A 14,819-nucleotide genomic window follows, 5' to 3' on the forward strand; every position below is an offset into this window, starting at 1 on the left:
CGTGAGGGTAGCCATCTCCCTCAACCATAGTGAAGCTTCCATCCTCGTTTTTTTAGCTTACTAATTTTGTTTCGCTTCTTCCTTTGGTTGGCTCTCAAGTGAAAGAACTATGTGTTCCTATCTCCTTTAGTGAGCTAGGTGATCCGTGAGCGTTGTTTCCACATAATCTCCTCTCTATAATTTAGCTCCACAATCCTGTCCACTGTCTTGATCTCCTCATGGGATGGACCTGTTTGCATGGGCTTGGAGCGGTGGTCCTCAAGCCTTAAGTTCAATTTATTGAGCTCCCGCATCACATTGCCAAAAGACTGGTTATTCCAGCCCCTTAAGCTATTCGACACGGCCCCAAGCTTCCTGTGTAACCCTTCCATCGTTGCACGCGGCTGGTTCTCCCAAGCTTGTGCAAGCACGTCTCGGAACAAGTGTCTCTCCCACATAAGCTCATACCGAAACGACCGCCTCCCATGTTGGCTCCCTGTATTCGGTGGTCTGATATCCCACCATAGCTCAATCGGCCATGATCTGATGCCGCCGAGGTAAGATGTTGAACATGAGCCAGTAAAAACCAAGCACTCCAGTCGGTACACGCCAGCGCCCGATCCAGCCGAACACAGCAGTATGAGCCATCCGCAACCAGAGAACAGACTTTAGAACGATGTCCTAATTTAGCATTAGCCTCGGCATTTTTTTTTCCCCGAAACTAAAGGATCAAAGGATTCTTTAGTCCCGGTTGGTAATACCAACCGGGACTAAAGGTTCCTGCCCAACGGTCGTCCGTGGGGCAAGGATCTTTAGTCCCGGCTGTTTGGCCCCCTAACCGGGACTAATTATTCCGGCCTATAGACTAGCTCATTTCTTCCTCCCCGAGCCCGAGCCATTCCATTCAAACTCACTGTCTCTGTTCTTCAGCTTGCTTTGCTCTCTCCCCCTCCATTGGTGTTGCTCTTCGATTTTGGAGGTAACAAACTTAATCTTTTATCAGTAGCTTATCTCATTTTGCGATGTAGATGCATGTGTAACTTTATATGTTGGACTTTATTATGATTTTATATGTCATTTTTATCTCAAAATCACATGATGATTTGCATATATGTTTGGATAAACAAAAGTTAAATTAGTTCATCAAAATCACGCCTCGCTCGTCCTCGCTGGAGCACGCGCCATCCTCGTCCCCGGCGGCTTACGTGATCTTAGAATTAATTTTTCCATGAAATGAAAAACTTAGAAAATAGTTAGGAAATTGTAGAAAATCCGTACTAGTTGAACTTGCGGACCGTGTTCAGCTTGGCGAGCATGTTCTCTGCCGAGCGGTAACGGACATCAAGGAGGAGCTTTGATTTTACGAGGGAGAGCGGCAACGGTCGTGGAAGACCGTGTTCCCTTCCTCGTAGAATCGGAACTCTTCCTTGGCCAAGTACGGTGCCGTCCGGTGGAGAAATGCTCGCCGAGATGATCACGTAAGCAAAGTCAACTAGTACAGATGGTTATTTATTGAAACATGTTTTTGAGCTATAATTTGATGGATATTTGATAACTTCAGACCTACAAATGTCATCTATAAATGTTACTATCCTCGGCAACCTAAACGCCCGCGAGCTCGCCGATATCGAGCAGGTCACTTAGAATTATTTTTTTCATGAAATGAAATACTTAGAAATCATGTCTTTTATTTTTTAGAATTAAATTTTTCATAAAATGAAAAACTTAGAAAATAGTTAGACAATTATAGAAAATCCGTACTAGTTGAACTTGCGGACCGTGTTCATCTCGGCGAGCATGTTCTCTGCCGAGCGATAACGGACGTCAAGGAGGAGCTTTGATTCTACGTGGGAGAGCGGCAACGGTCGTGGAAGACCATGTTCCCTTCCTTGTAGAATCGGAGCTCATCCTTGGCCAAGTACGGTGCCGTCCGGTGGAGAAATGCTCGCCGAGATGATCACGTAAGCAAGGTCAACTAGTACGGATGGTTATTTATTAAAACATATTTTTGAGCTATGTGATTTCTATGTTATTTTTAGCTCAAAATCACATGATGATTTACAATAGTAAAATCACTTGATAGTTTGGTATTTTACTATTATACATAGTACATATTTCATGGTTTAGTTAGATAAATAAATAATTTTAGTTTTGTTTAAATATATTATTTTAGAAAATGTGAAATTTACACTACTTTGTAAAAATAAGTATAGAAAGTAGATGACAACTGGTACCGGATCCTCGGCCTCTCGTTCGGTTGCGAAACGACTGAGGCCATAACTCCCTCTCATTATCTGCGGCAAGTGTAAGCAGAAGATTGTGATGGAGTACCGAGTCCAGAGACAGGGACCCAACAAGGGTCGTGTTTTCTACAAGTGCCCGGATCGCGATGTGAGTTTCTTACGCATTTGATTATTATGGCTAATTGACCTGTTTTTCTTGAATATTTTTGACTAAATATTTTTTGGCTTTAATTTTAGTGGGAGGGCAATGGATGCGATGGTTGGTACTAGAAGGAAGATTATGCTACATACGTGCAGAATTCAGGTGCGCTTGAGGTAGCGGCTGCTGATGATGAGGCAGTGAGCCAGCAGGAGAAGCTTATTGATATTCAACAGAAGAATGATTTGTCTGTTTTAGTTGCGTACGGTCACGAAATAATTATGTTACTGAAGTGCATTGTAGTTTTAGTTTGTTTAGTGATAGTTGGGATTGCTTACGTTGTAGCCAGGCTTAGTTAATTAATCAACCGTGTGTGTAATCTATGTTGTGTAATAAAATACTTAATTATGTTCAAGGTTTTCATAATTTGTCGTGTAATGCAGATTATGTCACGCCATTGGATGTACAATGCCGATCGCCGCTCCCAAGATTTTATTGAGGGCGTGCACTATTTCTTAGGTGTGGCCGAGGCAAATAAGCGGGATGGTTTCATGTGCTGTCCATATGCCATATGTAAGAATTTAAAGGAATATTCAAGCTCAATGAGTCTTCATTCACATTTGCTTAAGTCAGGTTTCATGTTAAACTATATATGTTGGACTAAGTATGGAGAAAGCGGGGTCATGATGGAAGAAGGTGAAGGAGAAGATTTAGACATTGATGACATTATTGCTCAGTATGGTGCCTTTGATGATACTATAATGGGGGGAGATGAAGAAGAGGTAGCGGCAGAAGATGATCTTGGTGACGCTCTTGGCGATGCCATTCGTGATGCACAACAAGAATGCGAAAGTGAAAAAGAGAAAGTTAAGTTCGAGCGCATGCTTGAGGATCATAGGAAGTTGCTATACCCGACGACCGAAGAGGGGCAAAAAAAGTTGGGTACAACACTGGAATTGCTACAGTGGAAGACAAAGAATGGTGTATCCGACAAGGCATTTGGGAATTTATTGAACCTCATAAAGAAGATGCTTCCGAAGCCAAATGAATTGCCCACTACTACGTACGAAGCAAAAAAGGTTGTCTGCCCTTTGGGATTAAAAATCCAGAAGATACATGCAAGTTCTAATGACTACATCCTCTACCATGACAATGAATACGAGAATTTGGATAAATGCCCGGTATGTAAAGCAGCGCGGTATAAGATCAGGCGCGATGATCCTAGTGACATCGAGGGTGAACAATGTCCTAGAAAAAAAATCCCTGCCAAGGTTATGTGGTATGCTCCTATAATACCACGCTTAAAACGTTTGTTCAGAAATAAAGACCATGCAAAGTTGTTGCGGTGGCATAAAGAAGACCGTAAGGTAGACAATATGCTGAGACACCTAGCTAATGGGTCCCAGTGGAGAGCGATAGACAGGGAATTTCCAGAGTTTGCAAATGAGGCTAGAAACTTAAGGTTCGCCTTAAGTACAGATAGTATGAATCCTTTTGGGGAGCAGAGCACTAGTCATAGCACTTGGCCAGTTACTCTATGTATCTACAACCTTCCTCCATGGTTATGCATTAAGCGGAAGTTCATTATGATGTCGATCCTCATCCAAGGTCCGAGGCAACCTGGCAATGACATTGATGTCTATCTGAAGCCATTAGTTGAAGAACTTCTAGTTTTATGGAACAAACCAGGTGTACGTGTCTGGGATGAGTACAAACAAGAACACTTTGACCTACGAGCAATATTGTTCGTAACAATCAATGATTGACCTGCTTTAAGTAATCTTCCAGGTCAGACAAACAAAGGATATAATGCATGCACACATTGTTTTGATGACCTTGACAGTATATATTTGAAAAGATGTTGAAAGGTCGTGTACCTTGGCCATCGTCGATTCCTTCCTTTGAATCACCAAGTAAGAAAGAAAGGTAAGCATTTTAAAGGTAAGCCAGACCACCGAAAGAAGCCTCATAACCGAACCGGGGAAGATGTACTCGCAATGGTCAAGGATATCAAAGTAGTATTTGGAAAGGGACAAGGCAGCGAATCTGTTCCTAAAGATGCTAAGAGACACGCACCCATGTGGAAGAAGTCCATCTTTTGGGAGCTACCCTATTGGCAAGTCCTAGAGGTCCACAACGCAATCGACGTGATGCACCTGACAAAGAATCTTTGTGTGAACCTGTTAGGATTCATGGGTGTGTACGAGAAGCCAAAGGATTCACTTGAAGCACGCCAAGACTTGCAGGGCATGAAAGAACGAGACAACCTTCATCCAGAGAAGACAGATGATGGACGTCATTACTTAAGTCCTGCTAGCTACACGATTAGCAAAGAAGAGAGGGACAGCATGTTCGAATGTCTAAGCAGCATCAAGGTCCCATCGGGATTCTCCTCCAATATAAAGGGTATAATAAATGTGCCAGAGAAGAAATTCCTAAACTTAAAGTCCCATGACTGCCACGTGCTTATGACGCAATTGCTTCTAGTTGCTTTAAGAGGAATTCTACCTCCACATGTACGTCTAGCCACCGTGAAGCTATGTGCATTCCTCAATGCAATTTCTCAGAAGGCAATCAATCTAGTGGAACTAGCTACTCTATAGAATGATGTGGTTCAATGTCTTGTCAGCTTTGAGTTAGTGTTCCCTCCATCCTTCTTTAATATCATGACACACCTCCTAGTTCATTTGGTGAAGAAGATTAGTATTCTTGGACCTATGTTCTTACATAACATGTTCCCCTTCGAGAGGTTTATGGGAGTCTTGAAGAAATATGTGAAAGTCCGTTCTAAGCCTAAAGGAAGCATCGCCCAGGGCTATGGAACAGAGGAGGTCATTGAGTTTTGTGTTGACTTTATTCCTGACCTTGCCCTGATTGGCATTCCTGAATCATGACACGAGGGGAGACTCAGTGGTAAAAGAACTTTAGGGAAGAAAACATATATTGGCATAGAAGACGATTATTTTAATAAAGCACACTACACAGTTCTTCAGAACTTGTCATTGGTGCATCCATACATCAAGATACATAAGGAGTTCTTACAATCCAAGTTTTTAGGGAAGACTAAAGCTTGGATTAGGCGTCAGCACATGGAAAGTTTCAGTGGTTGGTTGCGAAAAGAATGTCAAGGCGATGACAATATTGATGAGCAACTGTATTTGTTGGCTAGGCAACCATCATGGCATATCCTCACGTACCAAGGGTACGAGATAAATGAGAATACATTTTACATAGTTGCCCAAGATAAAAGGAGCACCAATCAAAATAGTGGTGTTCGCATAGATGGCACAGATCCAAATGGGAATATACAAACATATTACGGCCGCATATAAGATATATGGGAACTAGACTATGCACCTAATTTTAAAGTCCCTTTGTTCCGGTGCCAATGGGTGAAGCTGACCGGAGGAGGGGTAACAGTCGACAAAGAGTATGGAATGACAACAATGGACCTCAACAATATTGGGTACAAAGACGAATCATTCGTCCTTGCTGCCGATGTGAGTCAGATGTTCTATGTGAAAGACATGTCTACAAAATCAAAGAGAGGAAAAAACGAAGACATCAACTCAATGATCAATGAGCCAAAGCACCACATAGTTCTTTCTAGAAAAATAAATATAGTGGAAATTGAAGACAAGTCAGACATGTCAGAAGATTATGAAAGAAATGTCCGAATTCTACCCTTCATAGTGAAGAAAGATCCAAGCATCATGTTAAATGATGAAGACACTCCATGGTTATGACAAGATCATAACCAAGGGTCATATGTCAAGAAGAAATTCACTATTGTGCCCGCATGATACAACGATGCACTGTTGTGACATAATTTTAGAAAGTCTATATGAGATTCAAGAATTTATGACTAGTGTTTGATAAAACTTTCTCAAATGGGAAAATGAGCTATGTAACAATTGTAGATATTGCTGAGATGATCAAACTTGGTATTCAGAGATTTTTCATCTGAGATCATTTAGTGTCTCATTTGAGCAAGTTTGACCAAGTCAAATTTGGTCAAATGAAAAAACAACACTTTGACTCTAGTATTATGAACTCTAAATGACTTCAAATTGAAAAATTTTGAATACCAAGTTTGTTAAAATCATCAATATCTACAATTGTTGTTTTGGTCAACTTTCCATTTGAGATAGTTTGGACAGTTCAAATTTGTGATTTTTAAATTTCGACGCCTACAAACTAGTTTTCGGAACCCTAGATTGTCTCAAATTGAAAAGTTTTGAATACCAAGTTTGTTCAGCTCATCAAGATCTATAATCCTTATATAGGCCATTTTTCATTTGAGAAAGTTTAAACAAAATATAGTTCAAATTTCACAAGTGTGTGACATAGTTTTGGAAAGTCTATATGAGATTCAAGAATTTATGACTAGTGTTTGATAAAACTTTCTCAAATGAGAAAATGGGCTATGTAACAATTGTAGATCTTGCTGAGATGATCAAATTTGGTATTCAGAAATGTTTGATCTGAGGTCATTTAGTGTCTCATTTGAGCAAGTTTGACCAAGTCAAATTTGGTCAAATGAAAAAACAACACTTTGACTCTAGTATTATGGACTCTAAATGACTTCAAATTGAAAAGTTTTGAATACCAAGTTTGTTAAAATCATCAAGATCTACAATTGTTGTTTTGGTCAACTTTCCATTTGAGATAGTTTGGATGGTTCAAATTTGTGATTTTTAAATTTCGACGCCTACAAACTAGTTTTCGGAACCCTAGATTGTCTCAAATTGAAAAGTTTTGAATACCAAGTTTGTTCAGCTCATCAAGATCTATAATCATTATATAGGCCATTTTTTCATTTGAGAAAGTTTGAACAAAATATAGTTCAAATTTCACAAGTGTGACATAGTTTTAGAAAGTCTATATGAGATTCAAGAATTTGTGACTAGTGTTTGATAAAACTTTCTCAAATAAGAAAATAAGCTATGTAACAATTGTAGATCTTGCTAAGATGATCAAACTTGGTATTCAGAGATTTTTCATCTGAGGTCATTTAGTGTCTCATTTGAGCAAGTTTGACCAAGTCAAATTTGGTCAAATGAAAAAACAACACTTTGACTCTAGTATTATGGACTCTAAATGACTTCAAATTGAAAAGTTTTGAATACCAAGTTTGTTAAAATCATCAAGATCTACAATTGTTGTTTTTGGTCAACTTTCCATTTGAGATAGTTTGGACGGTTCAAATTTATGATTTTTAAATTTCGACGCCTACAAACTAGTTTTCGGAACCCTAGATTGTCTCAAATTGAAAAGTTTTGAATACCAAGTTTGTTCAGCTCATCAAGATATAATATTGTTGTTTTGGTCAACTTTCCATTTGAGAAAGCTTAGATGATTCAAATTTGTGATTTTTAAATTTCGACACCTACAGACTATTTTCGGAACCCTAAATTATCTTAAATTGAAAAGTTTTGAATATTAAGTTTGTTCAACTCATCAAGATCTACAATTCTTATATAGACCATTTTTTTATTTGAAAAAGTTATAGAACAAAAATACTATATTTTTTTATTTTTATAGGTTCAACAAAGATTTCCTGTCATTTTGGTCAAAAAACCGAGAAAAAATTGAAACATTGACGTTACAATAATGTGATAATAAATTTCCTATCGAATAATATTAGTTTTATTAATTTTAAGTTACAAATATATTTTTGCATTAACAAAATACTTAGTATTAGTAACATTTATATTCTATATTCATAAAAGAAATTAAAAACTTTAGGTTACAAAATTTTCCTATTTACAATAAATAATTATTTAATCAATAGTATTTTTTAAAATAAATATTGCAAAGTATTGAAGTTACTATAGAATTAATTAGTATTAAACGAGGAGAACAAAATCAAAATCCCAGGCATTTTCAATTACTTTGGCGGGCTGCCAAAATTTTCAGGTCTTCAATCCCGGCCCAGGACAGGAACCGGGACTAAAGATCCTTTAGTCCCAGCTGGTAAGCCGAGCCGAGACTAAAGGGTTGAGCGGACTTGCCCGCCCAAAAATACCTTTAGTCCTGGCTGGTAACACCAACCGGGACTAAAGACCCTTTAGTCCCGGCTGGTAAGTCGAACCGGGACTAAAGGTCCAACCTTTTAGTCCCGGCTCGGTTTACCAGCCGGGACTAAAGAGTCCCGGCCTATATATATCGAACGGTTCCTCTGTTCATCTTCTACTTTTCGATCTACAACGTGTCGATCTCGTCTCTGCCGCGCCCGGCCGCGTCAAGCTCTGCCGCGCCGCCGTCGTCGTCTACCCCCGCTCGGCCTCGTCGTCGAGCCCTGCCCGGCGGCCGTCGAGATCGTCTCCGCCGTACGTCGTCCTCGCGTGGCTCAGCTCGGCCCCGTGGCCGGCCAGCACGCCCACCATGGCCATCCGCCCCTAGCCTGCTAGCGCTCGGTCATATTTTTAGATAGTTTTTTAGATAGTTTTTTTAGGTAGTGTTTGATATATATATGTTAGATTAAAATGTATTAAAATTTAATTAGTAGTTTATTCTTAGTTTTTAAATAGTTTTTGATATATGTTAATTAGATTTAAATGTATTAAAATTTAATTAGTACTTTTTTTAGATAGTTTTTTATTATAGTTTTTTTATATATTTAGTAATTGTTATTCTATCTCTCTATATATGTGTTAGATTTAATTTTGATTTAGTAAATCTATCTATGTATATATGTTAGGTTTAATTAGATTTAGTAATTAATTCTATCTAGAGATTCTATATGTATACATATATATGTACTTAATTATTTCTATGTGTATATATACATGTACTTAATTATTTTCATGTGTTGAGAGAGAGAAAATTGTATCTAGAGAGACATTCTATGTGTTATCACATGTATATCTAGAGATATATACATATGCACTTATTCTATGTGTTGAGAGAGAGAGAGAAAATTATATCATTCTATGTGTATATATACATGTACTTATTTCTATGTTTTTGGATCGAAAGTGTTTTTGATTCGATTCCAAAGCCTATACCTTATTATTGTTTATCCTTATAAAATATTATGTGTTATTATATTTAATTGGATTTAGTAATTCTATGTGTTATCACATGTACTTATGTTATGTGCCATAGTAATTCTATCTATGTGTTATCTTGAAGATACAAATGGTTGCTCCGGATGATAACTTGAATGATAACATAATGACGGATATTATCAACGCCGGCACCAATGCGGATGTAGATGACATGAGTCAGTACTTTGCTGATTATGAGGATATCCTAAATATCCCGGTGGTTGAAGATCAACAAATTGTTGCGCAAGAAAATATAGGCGAGGTATATTCGATTATCTATCATCTCTTATAGATGCATGCGTACGTATATTTGTTGTTAATCGTTGTGTTTCTACTCATGTAGCCGGTCTCTGGATCTACATCAACCACCGGGAAGAGTAGGAAAGTCCGAGGGCCAAAAAAGCCATTAGAGAGCCGTTTCATAATATCAGAATTCGACACTGATACCGGCAAACCATTGGAACCATATGCTCAGACATATGTCAATCAATGTGGGTTCATTGTAAGGGATAGGATCTCAGTTAGTGCTCGTGAATGGAAGCAGAAGATATCCGCTCCTAATGTTAGTTTTGTATCTGATCGTGACAAGAACATAGCTTGGACAGATATCACTCAGCATTTAACATTACAAGCAAATGATGCTTTGAAGGAGCTAGTGAGGGATTGGACAATGAAGAAGATGGCAACATTGTTCCAGAGTTGGAAGAAGACATTGTATAAAAAGTTTATCTTGAAGAATGAAACGCCGAATTTTAATGCTAAGGCATTTGTCAAGTTGGAGTCCCATTGGGATGATTTCGTATAATACAAGACATCTCAAGAGAGTGAGGAATGTGTGATGAGGAATCAACAGAATGCCCGACAGAAGCAATACCATCATCGCATGGGATCAGGTGGTTATAGGAGTGCTATTCCCAAGTGGCAGAACCTAGAAGTAGATATTACTGTCAAGGGAATCATACCTGAAACAATAGAGAAGAACTGGCCTCAACGCACAAAGAATTAGTTCTACGCTCATGGGGGAAGCCTAGACCCAGACACTGGCAAGCTAATTTTTGGCCAAAAAATTGAGAGAGCAACACAGAGACTAGCTCGTGCTAGGGAAGAAGCTGATAGTGGTGTTTTCAAGCCCAACAGAGAAAAGGATGAATTGACATATGCCCTAGAGAATCCCGAACACAGTGGCCGAACATGAGGCTATGGGGCGGTTCCGTGGCTACAAGCATTCCCAGCAGACAAGGATACCTACAGAATCCGCTAGAGAAAGAAGGATGAGGAGGCAGACCGAATCCGTGTATTGGAGCAATTTGTTAATGAGTCACGACAAGCATTGCTTGAATCATGTGAACGAGAAAAATCTCTTAAGGCAAGAATGTAGGAGGAGATCAAGAGGCAAGTGCAGTTAGCAATGAGTCAAATGCAATCGCAATCAACACCGGGAGTCACCATTAGCCCCGTTGGTCAGATGAAAAGCAGTTGTGCTTCCACGGAGCTGTCAGTTATTCAAGGTGACGCTGGGTTGCGCTTCCCTGTTGATGACATTACCGAGCCTCTAACAACATGTGAGCTGCACATTCCAGATGGTAATAATGCATCAATCATGGTGACTGTCGGGGTTGTATCTCTAATAGACCGAACGAAGACACCAAGAATCCATGGGTCAATTATTCAACCTGGATATGTTAGCGTCTCGGTCGATAGAGTGCTCAAAGGTTACAGCAATGTTCCTCTTGACATTGAAGGCGGTGATGGGGAGAAGACACTAGGAGAAGCAGAGAAGACATTTATTCAATGGCGCAAACGCTTCATCATCATTCCTGGGGCGCCACTGCTTCCCCTACCTCACCCTAGGTACGAATGAAAGTGAATGAAATATTATTTTCCATTAATTTTATATTGGCTTCAAAAATAATTGACCCACAATTTGTTTTTGTAGCAGGGTCTCCCCCAGCCTAGCCCAATCATTCATTCCCCATCTCATCACAGTGTCGCGGGGGGCGAGACGACTTCATCCCCACGGCGATCTCCAACTCCTACACCAGCCCCATCGCCTCCACAACGATCTCCAACTCCTACACCAGCCCCATCGCCTCCATAACGATCTCCAACGCCTCCACGCCGGACTCCAACACCGGCCTCATCGCCTCCACGCCGGTCTCCAACACCGCCCCCACCCCCTCTACAGCGACGCACTACAAAGATGTCTAAGGTCCCGGCGGCAAAGAAGACCCCAAAAAAAGAGTTATTTCTCAAGAAATACTTCCTGAAAAGACTGATGAGCAAATAGCAGCTGAAGAAGACAAAAAAGTGAAAGATTTTTTATAGATATCTAAAAGCAGAGACAAGCGAAGCTTAAGGAGAAGTCGTACTTTTACATACCACGAGATCAGCTGAGGCAGAAGGTCAAAGCTCACAAGAAAAAGATGCTTGAAGTTCGTAAGCCTCCACCACTATCAGACTATGACCGCTCCCTCGTGAAGTCACATGATGCACATAAGAAAAGGAAAAGAGCATCAGGGAAGGATGTCCCACAGCTCGGACAATAGAAGCAACCAATGCAAAATCTTGTTGTTGCTAATGAATATGGTTCCAACATAGAAGTCTATCGACCAGACAACTCTGGAGAAGTGTCGGTTCAAGACCTTAATGCTTTTTTTGAACAAACTGGTTTAACCTTGGATCAATTGACGGGCAAAGCTCCAATCCAGAACCTGGAAGTTGATACCTGGAAGACTTAAAAATTTGGCAAAAGTCTGTACAACCCTGCGGCTCTGAATGAATTGGGTACGCAAATGTACTTGCTCAACAAGTAGTACATGCAGGTGTATGGCAGGGGTGAGCAGTGGATCTTTGTCAGATTAGAGACCATCATTACTTCCGTGGCGATAACATCTTACATATTAGTTTCAAAGAATTACATCAACTATACCACTTGGACGCTCTGGACAAATCAATCATTAGCTCCTTTTGTTTGTAAGTGATTCTTACTTTTATTTAATAAACTCACTTCCATGCGTACATGTATATAATTATCCTCACATGTAACTTATATTTATATATAGATTCCAGATGTCAGAGCTCCAAAGAATACAAGACACCAGTGTTGGCTTCATTGATCCTTATATCGTATTCAAAACCGATATTATTGTCAAGGAGCACTGGGTATCTGAAGCACAGACAAATATCATGAAGTTCTTCGTGAAGTAGCACGACAAGACAACAATACTTTTCCTGTACAACTTTGAGTAAGTGTTAATAATAATGTAGTCTACACATTTTATGTAATATCAATACAACTTATATGCATGTACGTGTGTGTGTATAAACCAATGCAGGTTTCACTGGATACTCATTGTCATTGAGTTAAACTCAAGGCGGTTAGTAATCTTGGACTCATTGAGAAAAGAGCGGGCACTATACCAAGATATAATAGACATTATCCAGGGGTAATTTCGATCTCTCGCGCACAACTATTATTGAATAGACTTTGCCATAATTTATTAACGATCGTACATTATTGGTCGCATAGGGTTTGGAAAGAGTTTATTCGGCAACACCGCAAGGATTGCAAGGCACCACTTAATGTAGTTGAAATACCAGTAAGTTGTACTATATATACTTCCCCACGTGTTTAATTACTATATCGTACTTCAATTTACGTGTGAGATGATGAGAATAATCTTCTTCTCGTACAGTGGTGTTTGCGGCAGCAACCAGGTAATAACTTGTGTGGATACTACGTTTGTGAATTTATCACCACACACATAAGAACTCCTGAAGATGTCCTCAGAGTACGTATATATATCAATTTTTTATTAATTTTTAAATGAATATATATATATATATATGTATTAATACTTTTCCTTTTATTTCAAATGCAAGACTGAATGGTTGAAACGAAGGGTCATGCAAAAAGACCATCTGAAAGCAGTTCAAGAGTCAATAGCAGGATATCTTCTAGAAAAAGTGCTAAATCCCAACGGCGAGTTCTACTTTGATCCTAAGGAACTAATGATGTAAATTAAATGTTTATTGATATCGTTATTTTCGAGAATAAGATTATGAAAGTGTTGTATATATACATATATATCTATAATATATATAGTTTCATACTTTATTCGAATATAATAATGCTCGAGATGAGAATTAGATGTAATTATATGCGTGCGTGTATTTATATTAGCAGCGTAGAATACGTACATAAAAACATATTATATATTAAACAAATATGTGTAACTCAACTGAAAACAAATTAAACAAAAAAAAAGAAAAGGAAAAGGAACCTTTAGTCCCGGTTGGGGTTACCAACCGGGACTAAAGGGTGCGGCCACGTATGCTTGGCTGGAGGGCCTTTAGTCCCGACTGGTAACACCAACCGGGACTAAAGGTCCCTCTTTAGTCCCGGCTCGATGACCCAGGACTGAAGGTTCCACCTTTAGTCCCGGAATCGTTGTCCCGGCGCGGTAACCGGGACTAAAGGCCGTTACCGCCCGGGACAACAAGTCCATCCTATAGTAGTGCTTCTTCTCAAAAGTCCACCTACGGCCTTCGAACCCTAGGTCCACCAAGCTGCAGACGTCTAACATCTCCTGAAAACCAGAAGTCTGGTTCCTACACTCCTTCATGCTCCGACTAAAGGAGTACTTCACTAAAACCCCCAATGCACAACCATGCCAGATGAGAAGACGCCTTAATGAACTTCAACATCTCCCATGTCTTGTGGCGATCCGCGACTTGCACCTCACCATAGACACAAGTCAAACACCATGCCTCCCCCCATTCTCAGATATAATGGAATCAATGTGATACTAAGAATACGGTAAAATTTCAACTCTAGTGTTATTATTCCAAAACATGTCACGACCTCCACTGTGCCATGAGCTGATAACCGCAAAGATGTTATCAAACCCTAGAGTACTTTTAAGACCTTCCACCCATGCTCGATGGACATGGGTTTCGAGAACATAGAGCATGATAGAGGCAACATTGTTCACATGAAGCTCCTTAACTGTCGCGGCGTTGCCCAAGCCCCGATAGTTCCAACTGAGGCAACTCATTGCTGTCGGCGGTCCTCCCCGCCGGAGGCCGCCATCGGATCTTTGCTTGCTGGTACCTCCAGATCTCCTCTCCTAGAAGCTATTTTCGAGCTCTCTGCCAACATGGTGCTTAGACCTCCGAATCTCCCGTCGAGACCTAGCAGATGCATTACACCAAGGCCGGGTTGTTGAGCACGTCATCCCCTTTGTCAGCCCGAGCGCGCCGCACCTAGAGGAGTTGAGTGAGGCTACCGGAGTTGAGCCAAGGTCCCTTGCCGGCAGTGATCTCTATCAAGGTCGCAAAGACCCTAGGTTTGACCTAGGTCAGACACCGCGGCAGCGCCGCGTATGAACTCTTCTCTCTTGCCGT

Source organism: Miscanthus floridulus, chromosome 8, assembly GCF_019320115.1.
Source record: "Miscanthus floridulus cultivar M001 chromosome 8, ASM1932011v1, whole genome shotgun sequence".
NCBI classification, from domain to species: domain Eukaryota; kingdom Viridiplantae; phylum Streptophyta; class Magnoliopsida; order Poales; family Poaceae; genus Miscanthus; species Miscanthus floridulus.